This window comes from Chinchilla lanigera, unplaced genomic scaffold (assembly GCF_000276665.1).
Source record: "Chinchilla lanigera isolate Chin_1 unplaced genomic scaffold, ChiLan1.0 scaffold00034, whole genome shotgun sequence".
Taxonomy (NCBI): Eukaryota; Metazoa; Chordata; class Mammalia; order Rodentia; family Chinchillidae; genus Chinchilla; species Chinchilla lanigera.
The window spans coordinates 873,784-891,223 of NW_004955435.1; positions in this window are offsets into that span (position 1 = coordinate 873,784).

The following is a 17,440-nucleotide window of genomic DNA, read 5'->3' on the forward strand; positions in this document are numbered from 1 at the left end:
GAGTTCTACAGACAGGAGTATTGCCAATGCTCCTTCCACGTTGGAGCATCCCAGACCTCTGCGTATCTTGCATAACAGGGAGCTCATTCTGTCTGATATAAAATACTAGATTTTTTAAGGTCCTGAGAGAATATGTGAGAATTTCATTTCATATTGTGTCTAATTCTGCTGACTGATGTTTCCACCTATTAGAGTTTCTCTCTATGGTCATGAGAACACAAGTTTGCCATCAAGTATGGAAACTACATAGCGCATAAGCTGTCAAACAGTTTCGCTAAGTTTATTTCGTCAGCACCTTTCAACTGGGTCTTTGGGGATGGAGCAGTGGAAACTAAGTGAAAATTCAAAGTTCCCTTACCCATTATCCCACTGTGGTATGGCTGTAATAAATCAATGATACTGCTGAGTTATAAATTCACCCCATACGTCAGAATAACTTAAAATACATAGAACAGGGACGCGGAAACTTCATCTTTGATGGAAACATCATGGAAGATTCTAGATCAAAATAATTAGCACACGTAAACCACTGAAACTTAGATTATTTCCAAGTTGAGTGTACTGCTTGGACTGCATATTCCATAAGATCAAACTTTGACAGCCTTGTTCACACTTAGACGTAGTTAATTGCAACTGGATAGTAGAGCTGACTCCCTACTAACTGTATGCGTTCTTTTGAATGTCTTCATCTATAAATCTCTGGGATAGGTTAGGTGCCCTTCCGAAGTAATTCCCTATGCAGGAGTTATGCATTAAAAATAGCTTGTCAAATTGGCAAGAAGAAACTCAGTGTTGCCCAGTCCGTCTCCCAACATAGACACATTTTGACACAGTGTATTTGAGTGCTAATAATGACATTAGAAGATGTTGGGAAGAGATCTAATTCAGCATGCAGCAGTGACTTTGCTGTCATCTCCTATTTTCTGTACAATTGACAGCAGATACTTGGGGCTGAATTTTTATTTCAGGTCAAATTTCCAAAGCATGAGGCTGTCTGTTAGGAACAGATAAGACCAAAACCAGTACGAGAGCACTTGTTGGAAGTGTCAGTGGTGCTGAGAATTTGAAAGGGATGCTTCAGCTTTCTGTTTAGGACATGACATAACAGCATATGTTTTAGCAGCAAGAAAAACCAACCAGCAGCTCCCTGTCATTTTTCCATGGCTCCTACTGGGAAGATTTCAGAAAGGAAGTCAGATTTCTTTGGGAATAGAGAAGATTTTTTAAAAACACACATAGCCTCTTTTGTCATTTTATTTTCCTCCAACCAATATTTCCTGGAATATCTCAAGCGTACGCAACTGAATAGTAATTGTTTTTAGCCCAAAAACCAGTAAGTCCAAGTATTTCCCTTTTATAGGCAGAGCACAGTAGAGCTATATCAGTGCATCTGATGAAGAAGAAAAAGAATTACATATCAGCAAGAGTCGAGGGTTTAGAAAGTCGTTGAGATGCGCGAACCACTGCATTAAGTGACACTCAGGTGTGTCTCAAAGGTTCCGGTGCAAGTGGTCTGAGTTAGGCTGCAGATGGCTGGCAGTGTCCTGTCTGCAAGCACCTTCCTCCTTCCTTCAGCCTAAACATACCACGTTAATATTCACCACCAAGGTATCCTGTGTGTCACCATTTTACCGCTAGTGCTGTGACCGCCTGTGTAATCTTCTGTCCCTTTAAGTTTAAACTACTTCCACAAGAGCCAAGGCTTTGCTTTATCAACATGAAAATAGCTTTACTATTCAAAGAATTTTGAATGTGTTCGTGGTCTGAAAGTTGACCAAGTTTTCTCTTTCTTGAACACAATTCCTAGTACTCAAAAACATGTATTTCTTGAATTTCTACCAAACTAGAATACAAATATGTGTGCATCTTCTTTTTGGGCCTGCTTTATTTTTATTAGAATTACTATTTAAACATTTCCTATGGCATTTGAATTAGAACTGGTCATTTTAGTTTTCTCCTCAAGAAGGAATGATTTAAAACCCAACCATGCACATAAAGATATTATTTGATGCATTACCTTCAACCATTTGTCATTATAGAAATCTGTTCATTCTTTGAAACAGAAGCCTTGGGGAGCCCTAAATTCCAAACCTGAAACTACCTCACAGCAGACCCGATTTGCGGTTTGTAAGAAAAGCGAACCCTCCTTAACTCATTAATCTCAAGAGACTCATGTCTCATATCGGTCTTGGTTTCCAGCAGTCTGGCCTCCGGAAGAGCATTTCCCTTCTTTGTACATTTCTCTGTGCAGCTAGGTATCTTTACAATGCTCTACAGAAACAATAGACTTTACAACATTATCGCCACAAGGTCTTTCTGTGAACAGATCTCTTTCGAGAGTGTGAAATCGTCATTGCTTTGTCTATGTTTATTCAACTTGCATAAGGTAAAACTATAAAGTTATGGGCCTTTTCTCTTTTAAATAGGCAACATTCTCTCTATAACTGAGTTCTGCCTCTGAGAAACTGTCTCTTTGGGAAGTTACATACAAATTCTAGGGATGGATTGTTGCTTAAACTTTTCCAGAAGCTTCTCCTTTTGAATTTCCTTTTGGATTATTATGTAATGTTTAAATTACCCCTACACTATAGTCACCATTGTTCTCAAATAGTGCTATCACTAATATTCTTTTCTATCAATTATGCAGTTATAAGACTTGACTGTAAGTGCATGCTCACTTCTAAAGAGTCGTTTCTGCCATAAAAATATTCTCATGGACAGTTAGAAGACTGACTCTCTGTCTCTAGGTGCAGTTCCTAAAGAAAGTAAAAATTATTTTAATGTATAGGATGATCATCAGAAGGTGAATTACCTTTAAGGGTTACTTTGAGTCTAAAAAGTATGTAAATTAAGAAAATAAAAGTATGTAAATTATTGAGATAAACTGCACATTTAACAACATGACCATAATTTATATATAACATATTTTTTCCTTGTTCGACCATTTTTATTTTTTTACCTCCTTGAGCACCCAGAGCTGTTAAGACATTAGAGTTTACTTAGTTTTCTCAGTTCCTTTGGAAAGGTTTTCTGTGAACTGTTTGCTTCCTAAATAGCTCCAGACGAGCACAAACACACGCACAGTCTTTCAAAATCATTCTACTCATTGACAAACTATATTGTGTACTGTACACGCAGCTACCACATCCTGTCTTCCCTGTACCAAGATCTCTTCCCTGTTTGGGGAGGAGACTGCTACTGCCCTGAACCACAGAAAGCATAATAGAACTATGTGGTGAATGTTTAACTTTTTAAAAAATTGTTATAGTAAAAGGAACACTGAGATTATAACTCCCTCCAAAATATTCCTCCTCAGGTTGAACACACTTACCCTGTTGTCCTTGTCACTTCCTGAAGCGGTCGTGAAAGTCCTCTTTCATAAGTGTCTTGGTGAGTGGGATCAAAAATATGATGACTGCTCTTGCCAGTTCAGTGGAGAGGAAGACTCGTAGGAACCATAAGGTATGCACTCATATACCTCATCCGCTGGTCCTAACATTTTGATCACACTTCATATGTCTGGGGAAAGCAAGCCTCAGTCAAACAGAAGATATTTATCACTGGTGAACCTTTTTGGTCTAGAAGCTTTGTGTAAGTATTTGTATAATGAGTCTATCTTTTAAGGCATTTTCTGGGTCCTTTTAGGAAGTGAGACCTTGAATATCAGACACGTTACTCTTTTTTGAAGAGCAGAAGAGAAAGATGGAGAAGTCTTTATTATGTAAGGCAGTGGCTTATAAATCATTATCCAAATGGTTCATAGCTGTTCTCACTAACACATAAAAGTACAGCATGACCTTCCTCTATTTTTCCCTCCAGGGCCTGGTGAGAGAGGAGGGGCAGATTAATTATTCATTCTAGTATGACCATGCACCTTGCTACAAGGGGACAACAGCACACAGGTGACTTGTAGGGCTGGCCAAGTCATCTTCTGACTAAAGCTCTGAAAGTCTCTGGCTATGCTAAACACTGCTGAGGCAGGGATTAAGTCAGGAGCATTTCTGTGTATCTCAGATTCAACTGGAGACACAGAGTGGATGAGCCCAGTGAAAGAAGTGTAGCTGTGGAGAGAGAGGTCACATACCCGTAGACGAGCCAGCATGGTGGCGCAGGCCTATAATCCCAGCACTTGGGAGGCTGAAGCAGGAGGATCTTGCGAGTTCGAGACCAGCCTGGGCTGCAAAGTGAGCTGAGGGCCACCCTGAACTGCACAGTGAGAGCCTTTCTCAAAAATACCAAATAAATAAATAAATAATTTTTTTTTTTTTAAAAAAAGAAACCCCACAAATATTGGTAGATGAATCCCTACCGGGTCGTACACTGTCGGTTGCTACTACAAGGTTCCTTCCCACTGAATCGAGTACCTGCTACCTTTCCCCCACTATTAAATCTCTGAAGAAAACAGAGTTAGTTCAGGAAACTCTTTTGTCCATAGAGACATGTGAAAGCGTAAACCTTAAACAACTGATGCCATTTGTGACTTTTAACAAGCTAGAAGGGTTTCCTCGAAAAGTGAATATTTATCTTGCCATAATATTTACCTTCACACCGTAAGTGCTGCTATTTTCCCATGACTGCAATGAAGAACTGTGGTAAAATAAACTCACCTCTATAAGATAAATGTCAAATGTTTAATAAAAACCACCGGAGGAGCCTCCCAGGTTTACTTTGAATTTGCTGAGGGTCTGGTTCTCCAGTAAAATTTAACACACAAATTTTTCCAAATTTAAGTCTCTCTGTTCAAAACGGGGTTGCAGGGAATGAACTCTGAAAGGGTGCATGCCTTAGAGAGAAGAGTGCGGGCCTGAGGGGGTGGACGGGTGCCTTTTCCCCACTGCCCTGACACTGGTCAAGAGCCTCCTGGCCTCTGTTTCTTCTGTAAGACGAGCACCGTTAAGCAGATCATCTCCACGGCTATCCTAAGAGTCGTGATTCTGCGTCAATACATGGCCAGGCTGAAGTCCATTATTTAGCATAAGTACTGTAGTTCAATTCTTTAGATATAAGACATTGGATACAGGTTTGAGGACACAAGAAATCCAAAATGCCAGCAAGAAATCACAACATATTTGAGTCTAATATAGGTATATAAGACTCTATGTAGGAACTTGGTCTTACTTAAATTTATGTATTTTTCCCAAGGGAATTAAGAATACATGGGGTACTTGATGCTTGTCAGTCTGATTTATGCTCACTAATATTTGGGCTTATTTTCCATAAAGAGTGCTGATGAATCTCGTCACTCCCTTTGCTGAGGTATTATCTAGTTGAACTTCTGAAGGGGAGTGAAGAGGATTCCATCCAGCACAAAGGAGAACTCTTCCATTTTTCTTCCTTTTAATGTATTGGGCCTCCTTGTCATCTTGGCTCAAGCTGGTATAGCAGAATACCGCAAGTGGGGTGGTTTTCACAGCAAAAAATTATTTCTTGTAGTTGTAGAGGCTGGGATGTCTGAGATCGAGGAGATACGAGACTTTGTGTCTAGGGAGGCCCCACTCTGCTTTTACATGACACTTTCTTGCTACGAGGTCATTTTTAATGTGGCACTAGCTAAGCTTCACTAAACAGCTGTGAAAAGATAGAGATTTATAAAATCTGACAAAGGGTACAGAAAGTTACTTAAAAGAAAGCTGAAAGAACTTTAAGAAAGTGCAAAGAAACATATCAACCAAATAAAGTAAGTGATGAATAAAAATGATAAAATTTAACAGAGATGAAAGTAATTAAATTATTAAAGAAATTCTGGAGCTGAAAGGAATTAAATGAAAAACGCATTGGAGAATCTCACTAGAAGCTGACCAAGTTAAAAACAAAACAAAGAAACCTCTGTGAATTCAAGATGGGTTATTTTTAAATATAGAGTTCCAAAGTAAAAAGAAAAATCAAAAATGGACTTAAAAAGTTTGAAGAACTTACAGGATAGCAACAAAAAGCAAATATTTGAATTACACTAGTGTAAGAAGAGCGAGAGAAAGGCCCAGGAAACATACTAGAGAAATAATAGTAAAAAGTAGTTAACATCTGAGGAAAGATATAAATGTCCAGGGATGGGGTCAAGATGTTTAATTAGATTTAACCCAAACAATGCTGCAGCAAGATGTATTATAACCCATCTATCAAGAATTAAAAACAGACATGACCATGAAAACAGAAAAACAAGACAGAAGAGCATATCACATAAAGGGGAATTTCAGTCACACTGGCAGTAGACTTCTCAGCAGAAATCTTTTAGGCCAGGAGCAAGTAGTATCATATATTCAACGTGCTGAAGGAAAAAACAATACACAAAAAAGTTCCGACTGCCAGTCAAGAACGCTGTACCCAGCAAACCTGTCCTCAGAAATGGAGGGGATACGCTCTGCAGGCAAAAAAAGCTGAGAAAGTTCATCACTACCAGGTCTGTATCACAAGAAATATTGGAGGGAGTTAGTCCTTCAAGGTAAAAGAAAAAACATTAATTAGTAACACAAAGAGATAACAAAATTTAACTCACTGGTAAAAGTAAGTCAAATTCAGAGTAATCTCATGCTGTAATGGCAGAGTATGTATCATATATCTTCAATATGTGACAAAGCTGTTTAAAATGACAATAGTCACAATAATTTGTTAGGAGCTACACAACATAAACATGTAAATTTGTAATATCAGAAAAATAAAATGTGTGTGTGTACATGTGTGCATGTCTGTGGGGGGTGTGGAGTAGAAATACCACACACATGCACATACACAATAAAAAATAAGGATATATCTTCAGTCTATTCTTTATTTTACTTTGCAGAAGCTCTTTAATTTTGATGTCACTCTTTAAAGAGTGATGTAAAGTCACTCTCTCTACTTTTCTTTTTTCTTTTTAGTTTTCGTGTCCTGTGATTTTGGTGTTACAGCAAAGAAATCTTTGTGTGGACCAATCCCATGGAATTTTCCCCTAGGTTTTATTCTTCTGACTTTAGTTCCTGTTAATGTAGTAATTAAACGTAAGTCCTCCAATTACAGCTATTACATTTAGCTCACTAGTCTACGTCAAATTGGTTTTTGTATGTGATGCAAGAAAAGGTTCAGTTTCATTCTTCTATATATAGATATTGTGTTCAGTTTTCTCAACACAATTTACTGAAGTAAATTTCAGTCCATTTTCTCTCTGGAAACCCGTTCAATATGAAGAACCAAACATAAAAATGAAAATGCATTCTATAACTAAGCATTAGCAGCCACTTTTATGTGTGCATGTCTGCTGTCACGCATGGCACTGCATTTCCAGAAGACAGCTCTAGGAATAAAGCTGTGGATATGATAGCCATACAGAAACTATAACGCATACGCCCTGTGCATATGAGTTCCCTCATGAACTCAAACTCTTCAGAACAGTATAATACACTCACCAGAACATTGTGGAAATGTGCACACACAAAGATCAGCAATAACAAAATCGCTGAGACATGGGTGGCAAAATGTCATTATAATTTTATAGAGAAGAAAAAAAAATCTGCTGCCAAAAGGTCAAGTATCTTGTTCAAAGTGCTGCAAAATAGCAGAGTGTAGCCCTGGAATTATTAACTTCTGTTTTCTAATCTAGTGAACCCAGGGTTACAGAATCCGACTGGGAAGGTCAAATTATCGGCATTGTGCCAGGAGACAGTGATGCCACAGGGGTTGCTCTGCTCTTTTTTCCCTCGCCTGGGAGTCACTTGATGACTTCGGCCTCAGCAGCTCTCTCCATCCTGGGGACACTGCATCTGAAACCAGACTACATTAAAAGTCAGGACTGGTAACTGCCTGTGAATTTCAGATCTCCTGTGCTCTAGACTACTCAATATTTTTATCTAATCAGAACCTCCTTTTGTTCAGTGTGTGTTTCTTTTGTTAGGAAACGGCCTGGTGATCACTTCAGAAGGGTAAGGGTCTTTTGGTTGGAAACACCTGGAAAACTAAACAGCAGAAGCAGTACCAGGGTCACTGACACAGAGGTAGGACAGACTGGTTTCTCCACATCTGTGCTCATGCCTTTAAATATTGGCCTATGTCTAAATGAGAACTGAAAATATCTCTGGAAAGGGGCTTTATAACAAATAAATGATTGCCATTTTTATTTGGCAGGGACATAACACAAAGTTTTGACACTGCTAACCAAGACTTCCTTCAAACTCCTTCCTACTTGGCACATGGACCGTACGTTTGGGGGATACTCTCTACAATAGTGCTCCTTTTCTTCATTCCCATCTGTCTCCCGTCATCAAATGTGGAGGGTATTCTCAGATTTAGGTGTTTATAAAAATTACAAAGTGCTGTTGAGAATAGCAAGTCTCTCATCCTGATATCAGAACTTTTACTTAAAGCTAAGAAACTGGATGAAATAACAAAGGAGTACACAAAAATAATAAAACACTAGGGACTGAGACCTGGAACAGTCCAACATTGAGAAAAAGGAAAAAAAGGAATGAACGGGCTACTGGAAACCAGCAACTAACGGGATAGAAGAAATGCCCCCAGGAACCTTGTTTTAATGTAAGATGAGAGAAAAAATGTACTGAGGAAGAAACAATCACCTCCTTAAATTTGCTGCAGGGGTGCAATTGGAAGACCAGATTTAATCACCTGGGATGAATGTAGATGCCACTGGTGATACTTACAGAGGTGCTTTTGGTGGGTTGGTGGGGCAGTATCTGATTGGGGTGATTTTAAGAAAGAATAGAAAAAAATGGAGATAAGTGTACAAGGTTGTTTCAATGATTTTTTTTATGGAGTAGTAGCTGTTAGAGAAGGTGGAGCAAAGAGATTTTAAAAAATTTGTTTCCAAATTGGGAGAAATAGTGGTATATATGTAAAATGATAAAAATACTAAAATCCTGCAGAGAAAAAAATAGGATGAGGTTGAAAGTCATAGGGAGAATTGCACTGTTCTTGAGCAGTTGACAATGGACATAATCTTAATATACATACTGAAATATTGAATTCAGCTAGAAGCGTGGGTGTTTGGATCCCATGGCAACATCCTGCATAAGTCCAGCCGAAGACCTGGATCCCATGACAGTGTCCTCCAAGAGTCCAGCTGGAGGCTTAGAGTCCATGACAATGTCTCATGCAAGTCCGTACCAAGGATCAGCCCTAGAAAACCCCAAAGGTCAATGGTGGAAGCTAGAAAGTCTGTGCCAGCAGGCTGAGGGATCTGCACTGGAGCCAGGAAATAGCTCTGAAGGTAAGGGCCAGAGCTCCCTCAAAGAGAACCGCAGCCATCCTCAGCGACAATGAGGACCTCAGCTCCTCCAACAATGACAGCAGCTGGGTTCATATCAGGAAAACCAGCATGACAAGCTTCTCCAGCAACAGCATGACAAGCTTCTCCAGTAACCTTCTCCAGATCACAGAAGGGATCTGGGTGATTCACGAAGGACCGGAGGTTAAAGCGGCTAAGGAGGGAAATAAAGAACTTAAGGTTGTAGGACAGTCAATTAGAGATCTTGCTGGGATTGAGACTCTTAAAGAAAATGGAGACATGGGAGGTGATCCGCAGGAGGAGGGGCGTGTAACTAGGAGAGCAGAGGCTTCATTATGGCCACGGTGGGGTCTGGAGGAGGACCGTGACACACAGGTCCTTAGGGTGGCGTACTGGTGGTGCTGCAAAACTCCAGAGCACTGGGAGATCAATTGGTTGAAGGAAAATGGGGTGAGGACTAGAGTAGGCGAGGACGTATTGTTAGGGATGAGGACAAGTGAGCTGAGTGGGAGGGCAGAGGAAGCCACTGGATGACAGCAGCAGTGAAGGGCTGGGTGACTCAGTGTACTGAGATTTAAAGATGGGGATTCCTATTTTCAAGAAGAGGGAGTTCTGCTGGGAATTCAGCTCAGCGGCACAGCACCCGCCTTGCAAGTGTGAGGTCCTGAGTTCTATTCCCAGTACCCCCTACGAAAAAGAGGGGGTTTTGGTCTGAAAGTAGCAATGACAAGCATGAAGGGCATCGTCCATGCCCTGCCTTAGAAGGACAGAGCTGTGGGAAAGCAGAGGGGCACCATTTGAGAGGGGTGTAGGAGAAGCACTGTCCCCCAGGGAAGAGCCAGATTCTAGTCAGGACAAGGACAGGAAGAGAATATTCAGAGACCAGGTTCTGATTAGTAACTGGTCTTCCTCATAACTGTTCTTATAATATTCAAGTAGGAACTCCACCAACATCTATGCATTTTACAAGGCCATCATTCAAAAAATTGGGTATTTTATCTAATATTTTGTCCACATTCATATTACCCAGAAGAGAATATCCTTGGGGTATTCTTATACATTCCAGCTGAAATGGGCCATGGAAATTCTGTTTATTTAGCTTAAGATTTTCACTGTGCAAATGATCTTTAACTACTTAATTGACTTTAATAGATCCAAAGTAGGAAAATCTGCATGCTGGGCTGAGGTTTTATAGGCTTATATATTTGGGTGGTGTAAGGATAGAAAACTAAAGCCTGTAGATTACTTATCATTACTACGGTCAGAAATAGGAATTGGAAAGAAGTTAACAGTCTTGTAAACCTAGGAGTTTCTTGCTGCCGAAAGTAGTTTTAAAATGTACAGAACAAAGGGATAGACTGGCCTTGTAAATTGTGGGTATTTGTTTATTTTTGTTAATTTTCTTTGTGTAATAAAATGGCTTTTATTTTGTTAGCCAGTATTTAAAGTTTTAGTTTTCTTCCAATTGATACACCATGGGCAATAAATTATGCACACTGCTGCTAAAAACAAGCTAGTTTTTTTTTTTTTAAAGAAAAAAGGCAATAATTACTAAAGACCAGAATTATAGTCCCCATTAAAACAGATAATGCGGGCCTACAACTCTTTGCCTGTCTCTGCTACGAGCAAAATGGCAGTTGGTATTTACAAGCTGCAAAACACGCCCCAAATTACCGGCTCCACGGTGCTAAGAACATGGAGGAAAGAACAGTGCCGGAGTAAAGCACCGCACCCCCGCCCCGCCCCAGCCCGGGAGTCCAGGGCTCTGACCATCCTGAGGCTGATTTTCCTCATCCTGCTCCAGCTTGCACACGTCACTCATCTTCCTTTAACGGGAACGGCTAAATTCTGTTTTCCAAATCCTGTGCGGTGGTAACTCCCTCTTGGATTTTTTTTTTTTTTTTTTTTTTCTGATTACCGTTCTTTATTTCCTTGGGTTGTCCCAAGTGGAGAATGTGAAAGTAAAAATGGGAAGAATCACAAGATGGAAATTGCATTTGGAGACCGGACAGGAATGGTGTTTCTCCACCGTGCTCCTTGGGAGAGAGCTCTGTGGTAGGTGACACTTTCTCTCGTTTTTCTCCGGTACCAGGAATTGAACTCATGACCTTGTGCTTGCCAGGCAAGCGATGTGCCGCTGAGCCAAATCCCCAGCCCCGATGACACCTTCTCTAACCTGCTTTACTCACTTCCTTTGCCCATCTTACTCTACCACATATAAAGGCATGCAAATAGAAGGACATTCCTGGCACCAGAATATTGAAAGGACTTGTGTCCATTTGGGAATTTTTGTAGTGAACTTCTGTGATGCCAGTAGCACACAGAAAAAATATTGAGGCGCCCAGAAAAAGAATTACTCAACTGTCCATCACCACACCCTTGACCTTCTCTTACACTGATGCGATAAATATTGTTTTTGGAGGGGATGAATTTTGCTTTTATGCCACTCAGGAAATTTTCCTTCTCTAAACTGAGCTTGAGATATGCAGTGATTTCTCCCATGGTTTCAGAGGGAACTATGAAAGTAAAGTTTCCCAGACTTCTTAGGTATCTATGCAACAAAGAGGTTTGGGTGTCCTTAGCATATTACCCTGGTATCACAGGGAGATTCCAATAATTAATGCAGTAGTAATGGTGACATGTTACAGGCTAATGGAAACAGTAATAGCTGCACATCAAAACTAGTTGTTGTTGTAGATTTCTTTTCTTGTGATACTGGAGGTTGAAGCCAGGGCCTTTGCACTGAGCTACAACCCAAATCCCTTTTTAAAATTTTATATTTTGAGACACGGTCTCACTACATCTCTAAGTCACCCAGGTGTGGGCTTGAACTTGGGATCTTCCGGCCTCAGCCTCCAGGAGTGCTGGAATTATAGATGTACACCACCATGTGCTATTTGTGAGTTCAGCTAGGAGGGGTCACTTTGAAACAAAGTTAACGCTGAAGCTCTATGTACAATCATGGATCCCTAACCTTTGTAGCATCTGAAATCCAACTTGGGGGACCTTTTAGTGGAAAATTTTAAATAAATAAAATGTTCCGAGGGCAAGAATATTTCAATAGATAGTTCAGTTTTCACTACCATTTCCAAAAAAGTGATAGAATTTCTTTTCCTTGCTCTTAGTGTGCATAACAGAATTTTTGATGATTAATTGTGACAAAATAGTTTTGAACATCATTCTTGACTTGGAATGCTATAAATGTATAGTTCTCCATCCTTTCAAAGAGCATTCACATTCCTCTGACTTCCTATAGATAAAACCGTTGGATCTCTGCTCAAAACTCTAAGCAAGAAAAAATAATTTTTTTTTATTAATGTAACTTGGTGTGGCTGTTCATATAGAAAAGCTGTTATGTTCCTTCAACCCTCCAATGTTAAATTTGTGATAAGGGGTTCATATATGAGTTTAACATCATAATTAAGTCATACTATATTGTTGTTTTCTATTTTAAAGAGAGTAAAAATAATAAAAAAAATTAACAACAATACAAAGCTTCACTAAACAAGATGGTAGGAATTCAACAATGGTTGTTATATTGCATATTGTTGTTGTCAAAGTAGTTGCTCAGATTACCAGATATAAGCATGTAAAATTGGTCAAAATAGAAAAATTAAGCATTAGCTGTTCCTTTTAATAAGCCAATAGAAATTAGTAGCACAATTATCTTATCTATCTTGTGTGTGTGTGTGTGTGTGTGTATATATATATATATATATATATATATATATATATATACATGCAACTACAGACCATAGTCATAAGTGAAATAAATCAGATCCATATGTGTGAACATCATATTGTCTCCCTAGTGTAAGAACCTGAAAGAATAAATAAAGTCCAAAAGGGACAATAGATATTGTGAAAGGAAAGAAACTGCTAAAAGGAAAGAACAACTGGGATGAAGGAAAGGAGAAAAGAAAAAAAGAAGGCAGGCAAATTTTATATATATATATATATATAATAGTATATGTATATATATAAAATAGTATATGTGTATATATATATACTATTTTCTATTTTTTGGAATAACTTTAAACAGAGATAAAAATCTCCTGGAACATGCAGGAGATAAAAAGAAGTAAAAATTATCAAGACTCAATACAAATATGTATTGATTTCCTATGATGAATGTAATTACTATGTGTTGCAAACATAGTAATAAAAATAAATTTAAAATCTGTAAGGAAAGTGGTGGAACCATCTGACTTCATAAAGAATAATTTTTAAATTGTCAAGTAATTTATTCAGTGTCTTATTATCTATGTTAGGTACTATGTTTCTTATACAAGAAAAAATCTTGCAGTTTTTATTAACAAGTGAGCCTTGTCAGGATGTAACATGTCCATATGAAACACATGAACTATAACTATAAATGCTTATGGTACCAAAATTAATAGAATATACTACAATATTATTAATAAGTTACAAGGGGTTCTCATTAAATGCAAATTTGAGCCTGAAAGTCAGTAACTGGACCCAACCTTACGCGTTTCTAAGCAATTTCAGGTACAAGGATTCTCGGTGTGTGGCCTGCCCATCAAGTTAGGAGGATATAAATCAGCATTGTCCAATGGAAGTATAATTTGATCTAAAAATGAGAGCCACACAGGTAATTTTAACTCTTCTCATGGTCATGTTAAAGAAGTGAAAAGAAACAGGTAAACTGAATTTTAGTGTTATTTTGATTTAATCTAATATGTAGTATTTTATCATTTCAACCTATGATCAATATAAAAATTACTGATACATTTTGTAGTCTGTTTTTCACTTTGAGACTTCAAAATCCAATGTATGTTGTACAGCTATAGAGCAGACTGACTGTATTTCAAGTGTCTGATACCACAAGCGGCTGGTGGCTGTGGACTAGATAAAACAGATATAAATAGGTATGAGTGCCATGAGACTGGACAGAAAGCAGAAAATCACAGGCAATTTAGGGAGAATTGGCAGGATCCTTGACACTGAAGGCTAGCTAAAATTTACCAAGGAGACGGGGAGGGCGAGAGTAGAGCAGCCTCAAATGAGAAAGCATCTGGTCGACCTTGCTCATTTAGAAGTTTAGTGATACCCAGACTCCAAAGCTTTGAAAGGAAGTGACAGTATCATTCCTAGCCAAAACGTGAATATGTTCTTACCTTATTTCTGCCGCGAACTGCAGGTGAGACAAGAAAAGGGAGCTATGTACAATTTGTTGCCATATGAAGGATGTGAGAAATGTATGGTATTGGCCTTTAACATGGAAAGACAGCCACCAGGTAAGGGCTGAACAAACATTAAAGTTTGAGAGACATTAGCCAAGTCTTCTTGGCATTACGTGAAAGTACTTAGATCCCTGCCATATCTGTGAAATTCTGCAACCATTGTTTTGAGCATATGGTTTTGGAAAGAAATTTGTTACAAAGAGAGGTTAATGGAGCCTCTGCTCAATCTGTCAGTGCAGGTGATGACATTTACACTGGAGATACTTGTGACAGTAAGAGGTCATGTATGTCGAGAACAGAGAGTGTGACCCTTGATGGACGGCCAGCAGCTTACTGCTGCTCTGACTGTGATAATCATCAGCATCGCTGTCACTGTGTTGTGGTCCTGTGAAGCCCACCTGCACGAACCTGCTCATTGCCTGAGTGGAAGGAGTGGGCAAGACGCGAAAGTTCACCAAGTACTGCAGCCTTCCTTGCCCCAGACAAAGCTTTCTCTGTCTCACACTCTCACTCCTGAATTTAGGATTCTTCTACCTCTAAATCCACGTTGCTCATCCTCCTCTCCCAGAAGCCATTTCTGAGCTAGAAGGTGCCGAAGTAAACTACTGGTATATCTCCTCGCAGGGTTTGCTGTAACAGGAGTAATAATCTCAAAACAAACGCATTACTAAAACTAGATTTGTAGTCATAGAGTATATGTTTATGCTCTATGGCAGTCATAGGCTTATGTTTTTCAGGGGGGAAGAACATTGCCAAAGATACCCACAGAACATTTCACGGACCCCCTTTCCTGAAGAAAACTAATTTCATTACTGCCACACTGACAACCACGTGAGGCAGTTTAATGAGTTTCGTCCTTTCTTAACACAAATCCTGGAATAACCTTATCTGACTACCCCCCTTCCCCCAAGTAGCCTGGAGTGTCTTATTTTCAGAGCTACAGCTTCCACCTTCCCTCCTGATGTCCAGAGTAACTTACTGTTAGCATTGTTATGAGTCATTGAAGAGAAATTCAAGTCACCTATTAAATCAGAGAACCATTTGGGGGAAAATAGTTATTTTATACTTCATTGAAGAGCTGAATTACAAAAGCATCATTTTATGTTTACACCATTGAACTCCTTTAGGAAATGTCACAGGGGCACCAGAAATGGGCAATTCATGACTCTCACACTGGATGAAATTCCTTTCTTTGGCATTGTTTTTATACTGTTTCAAGCAAGCAACCAAATGTCAACTGCTGTCACCATCTCCACGGAATGTTTTAATTAACCCCTTCTGTGGTAAATGACTAGCCTTTCACCCACCTTCCTGGTTTCTGTAATGTTTCTCTAATCGGTGGTGAAATTGGCCATTTTGTTCATTGAGCTGTCAGAGAAACCTGTTTTGCACAAAGCATGCCTCCAGATGTGGGGTAGGAGCTCATGGGGAGGCGATGATATGTCATGCTCTCTCTCTTGTTAAGAAGCCTGCCCACCTGCCTCTGACTACCTGGTGGCTCACCTTTCCCTTTTGCTTGACTTTCAGATCTTACAGACTCCAAATTTTAATAACTGTCCTAAACCACAGAGAGGACAGATAGTTGAATAGGATCACAATAATTGGCATTGAGAATATTTTGTGTGTTAGCATATGTTTGTGTTTTCTATTTACTTATGTTTCCTTATTATATATTCAGAATGATCAGAAGCAATGTGTCTTGAGAGCAATTTTCAATAAAAAAGACAAGAATATATTTTCATTTTTTTTTCCAATAATAAAAATTATTTATTACCTGATTACATAGAACTCTCCTAGACAGTATGTGGTATATATAAAAAAAAGAAACATCCCTGGAAAGTATCCGCTCTTTGTCTTTTCATGTGAATAGTGAGATTAAATAGTACTGGGGATTGAACCAAGCAAGGGCTTTTGTACTGAGCTACATCCCTATCTTTTTATTTAATTTTATTTGATGTCACTTTTTATTGGGGCTGGAGATTTAGCTCAGCAGCACAGTGCCGACCTGGCAAGCGCAAGGTCGTGAGTTTGATTCCCAGTACTGGAAAAAAACAAACAAAAAAAAACAAACAAAAAATGTTACTTTTTATTTTGAGACAGGGTCTTGCTATGTCACTGTGTTACTCAGTTTGGGCTCAAACTTGCAGTCCTCCTGCCTCAGCCTCCCAGAGTACTAGGATTGCATTACCATGCCCAGGTGAGATTCGTATTTTAACCTCTATTTTACAGAGAAAGAAACTGATTGAGGATCAGAATGTTTAAATATTGAACTTGAAATCACATAGCTGGTCAGTTGAGAAGCCAAAATGTAAATTCAGGTCTATGTTGTCATAAGAGTTTTGATTGCTGAAATTTAAGTTAATACGTCGCTAAGCACTGCATTAACTCTGTAAACTACACACCAATACCATAGAGGAGGTACCGTAGTTACGCTTGTCTCACAGATAAGGAAACAGACTCAGAAAATTTGGTCTAGAGCCATGCAGCCAGTAAGCAGGACCCAGATTTGTGAATACTAGAAAGCTGGTAGAAGGGCTTCTCCTGCAGAGATGGTTCAACCTCTTGGACTTCCAGGTCAGTTGCCAGGATTCCAGTGCTGGAATTTAAGGTTTGAATACCTTCAAGTAGGCTACTTCATGTCTCTGTGCAATTGTATTTCCACTTTTGATTTTCTTTTTTTTTTAATTCAAAAATGAAAGGAGGAAAACATTAACAGACAGCCTTTTACAAAATAGCAAAAGAACAGTCCAGACAATACAGTTACAAATAAAGTGGTAGGAAATTAACAATGCTTCTTGTATTACATATTGATATCTTCAAAGTAGTTTCTCATGAAAATAGAAGCATGCAATATTGATCAGTCAAGGACTCACTGACAGTTTCTTTCAGCAAAGAAATAGAAGACAGTAGAACAGCTATGTTAACTATTCTGTATATACATACATACAAAATTTCTCCTTCTTTCCCTTCTCTTTTCCCACATCCCAGCTGCCCTTTACCCTTGAGTGTTTTCCTATCATTTCAC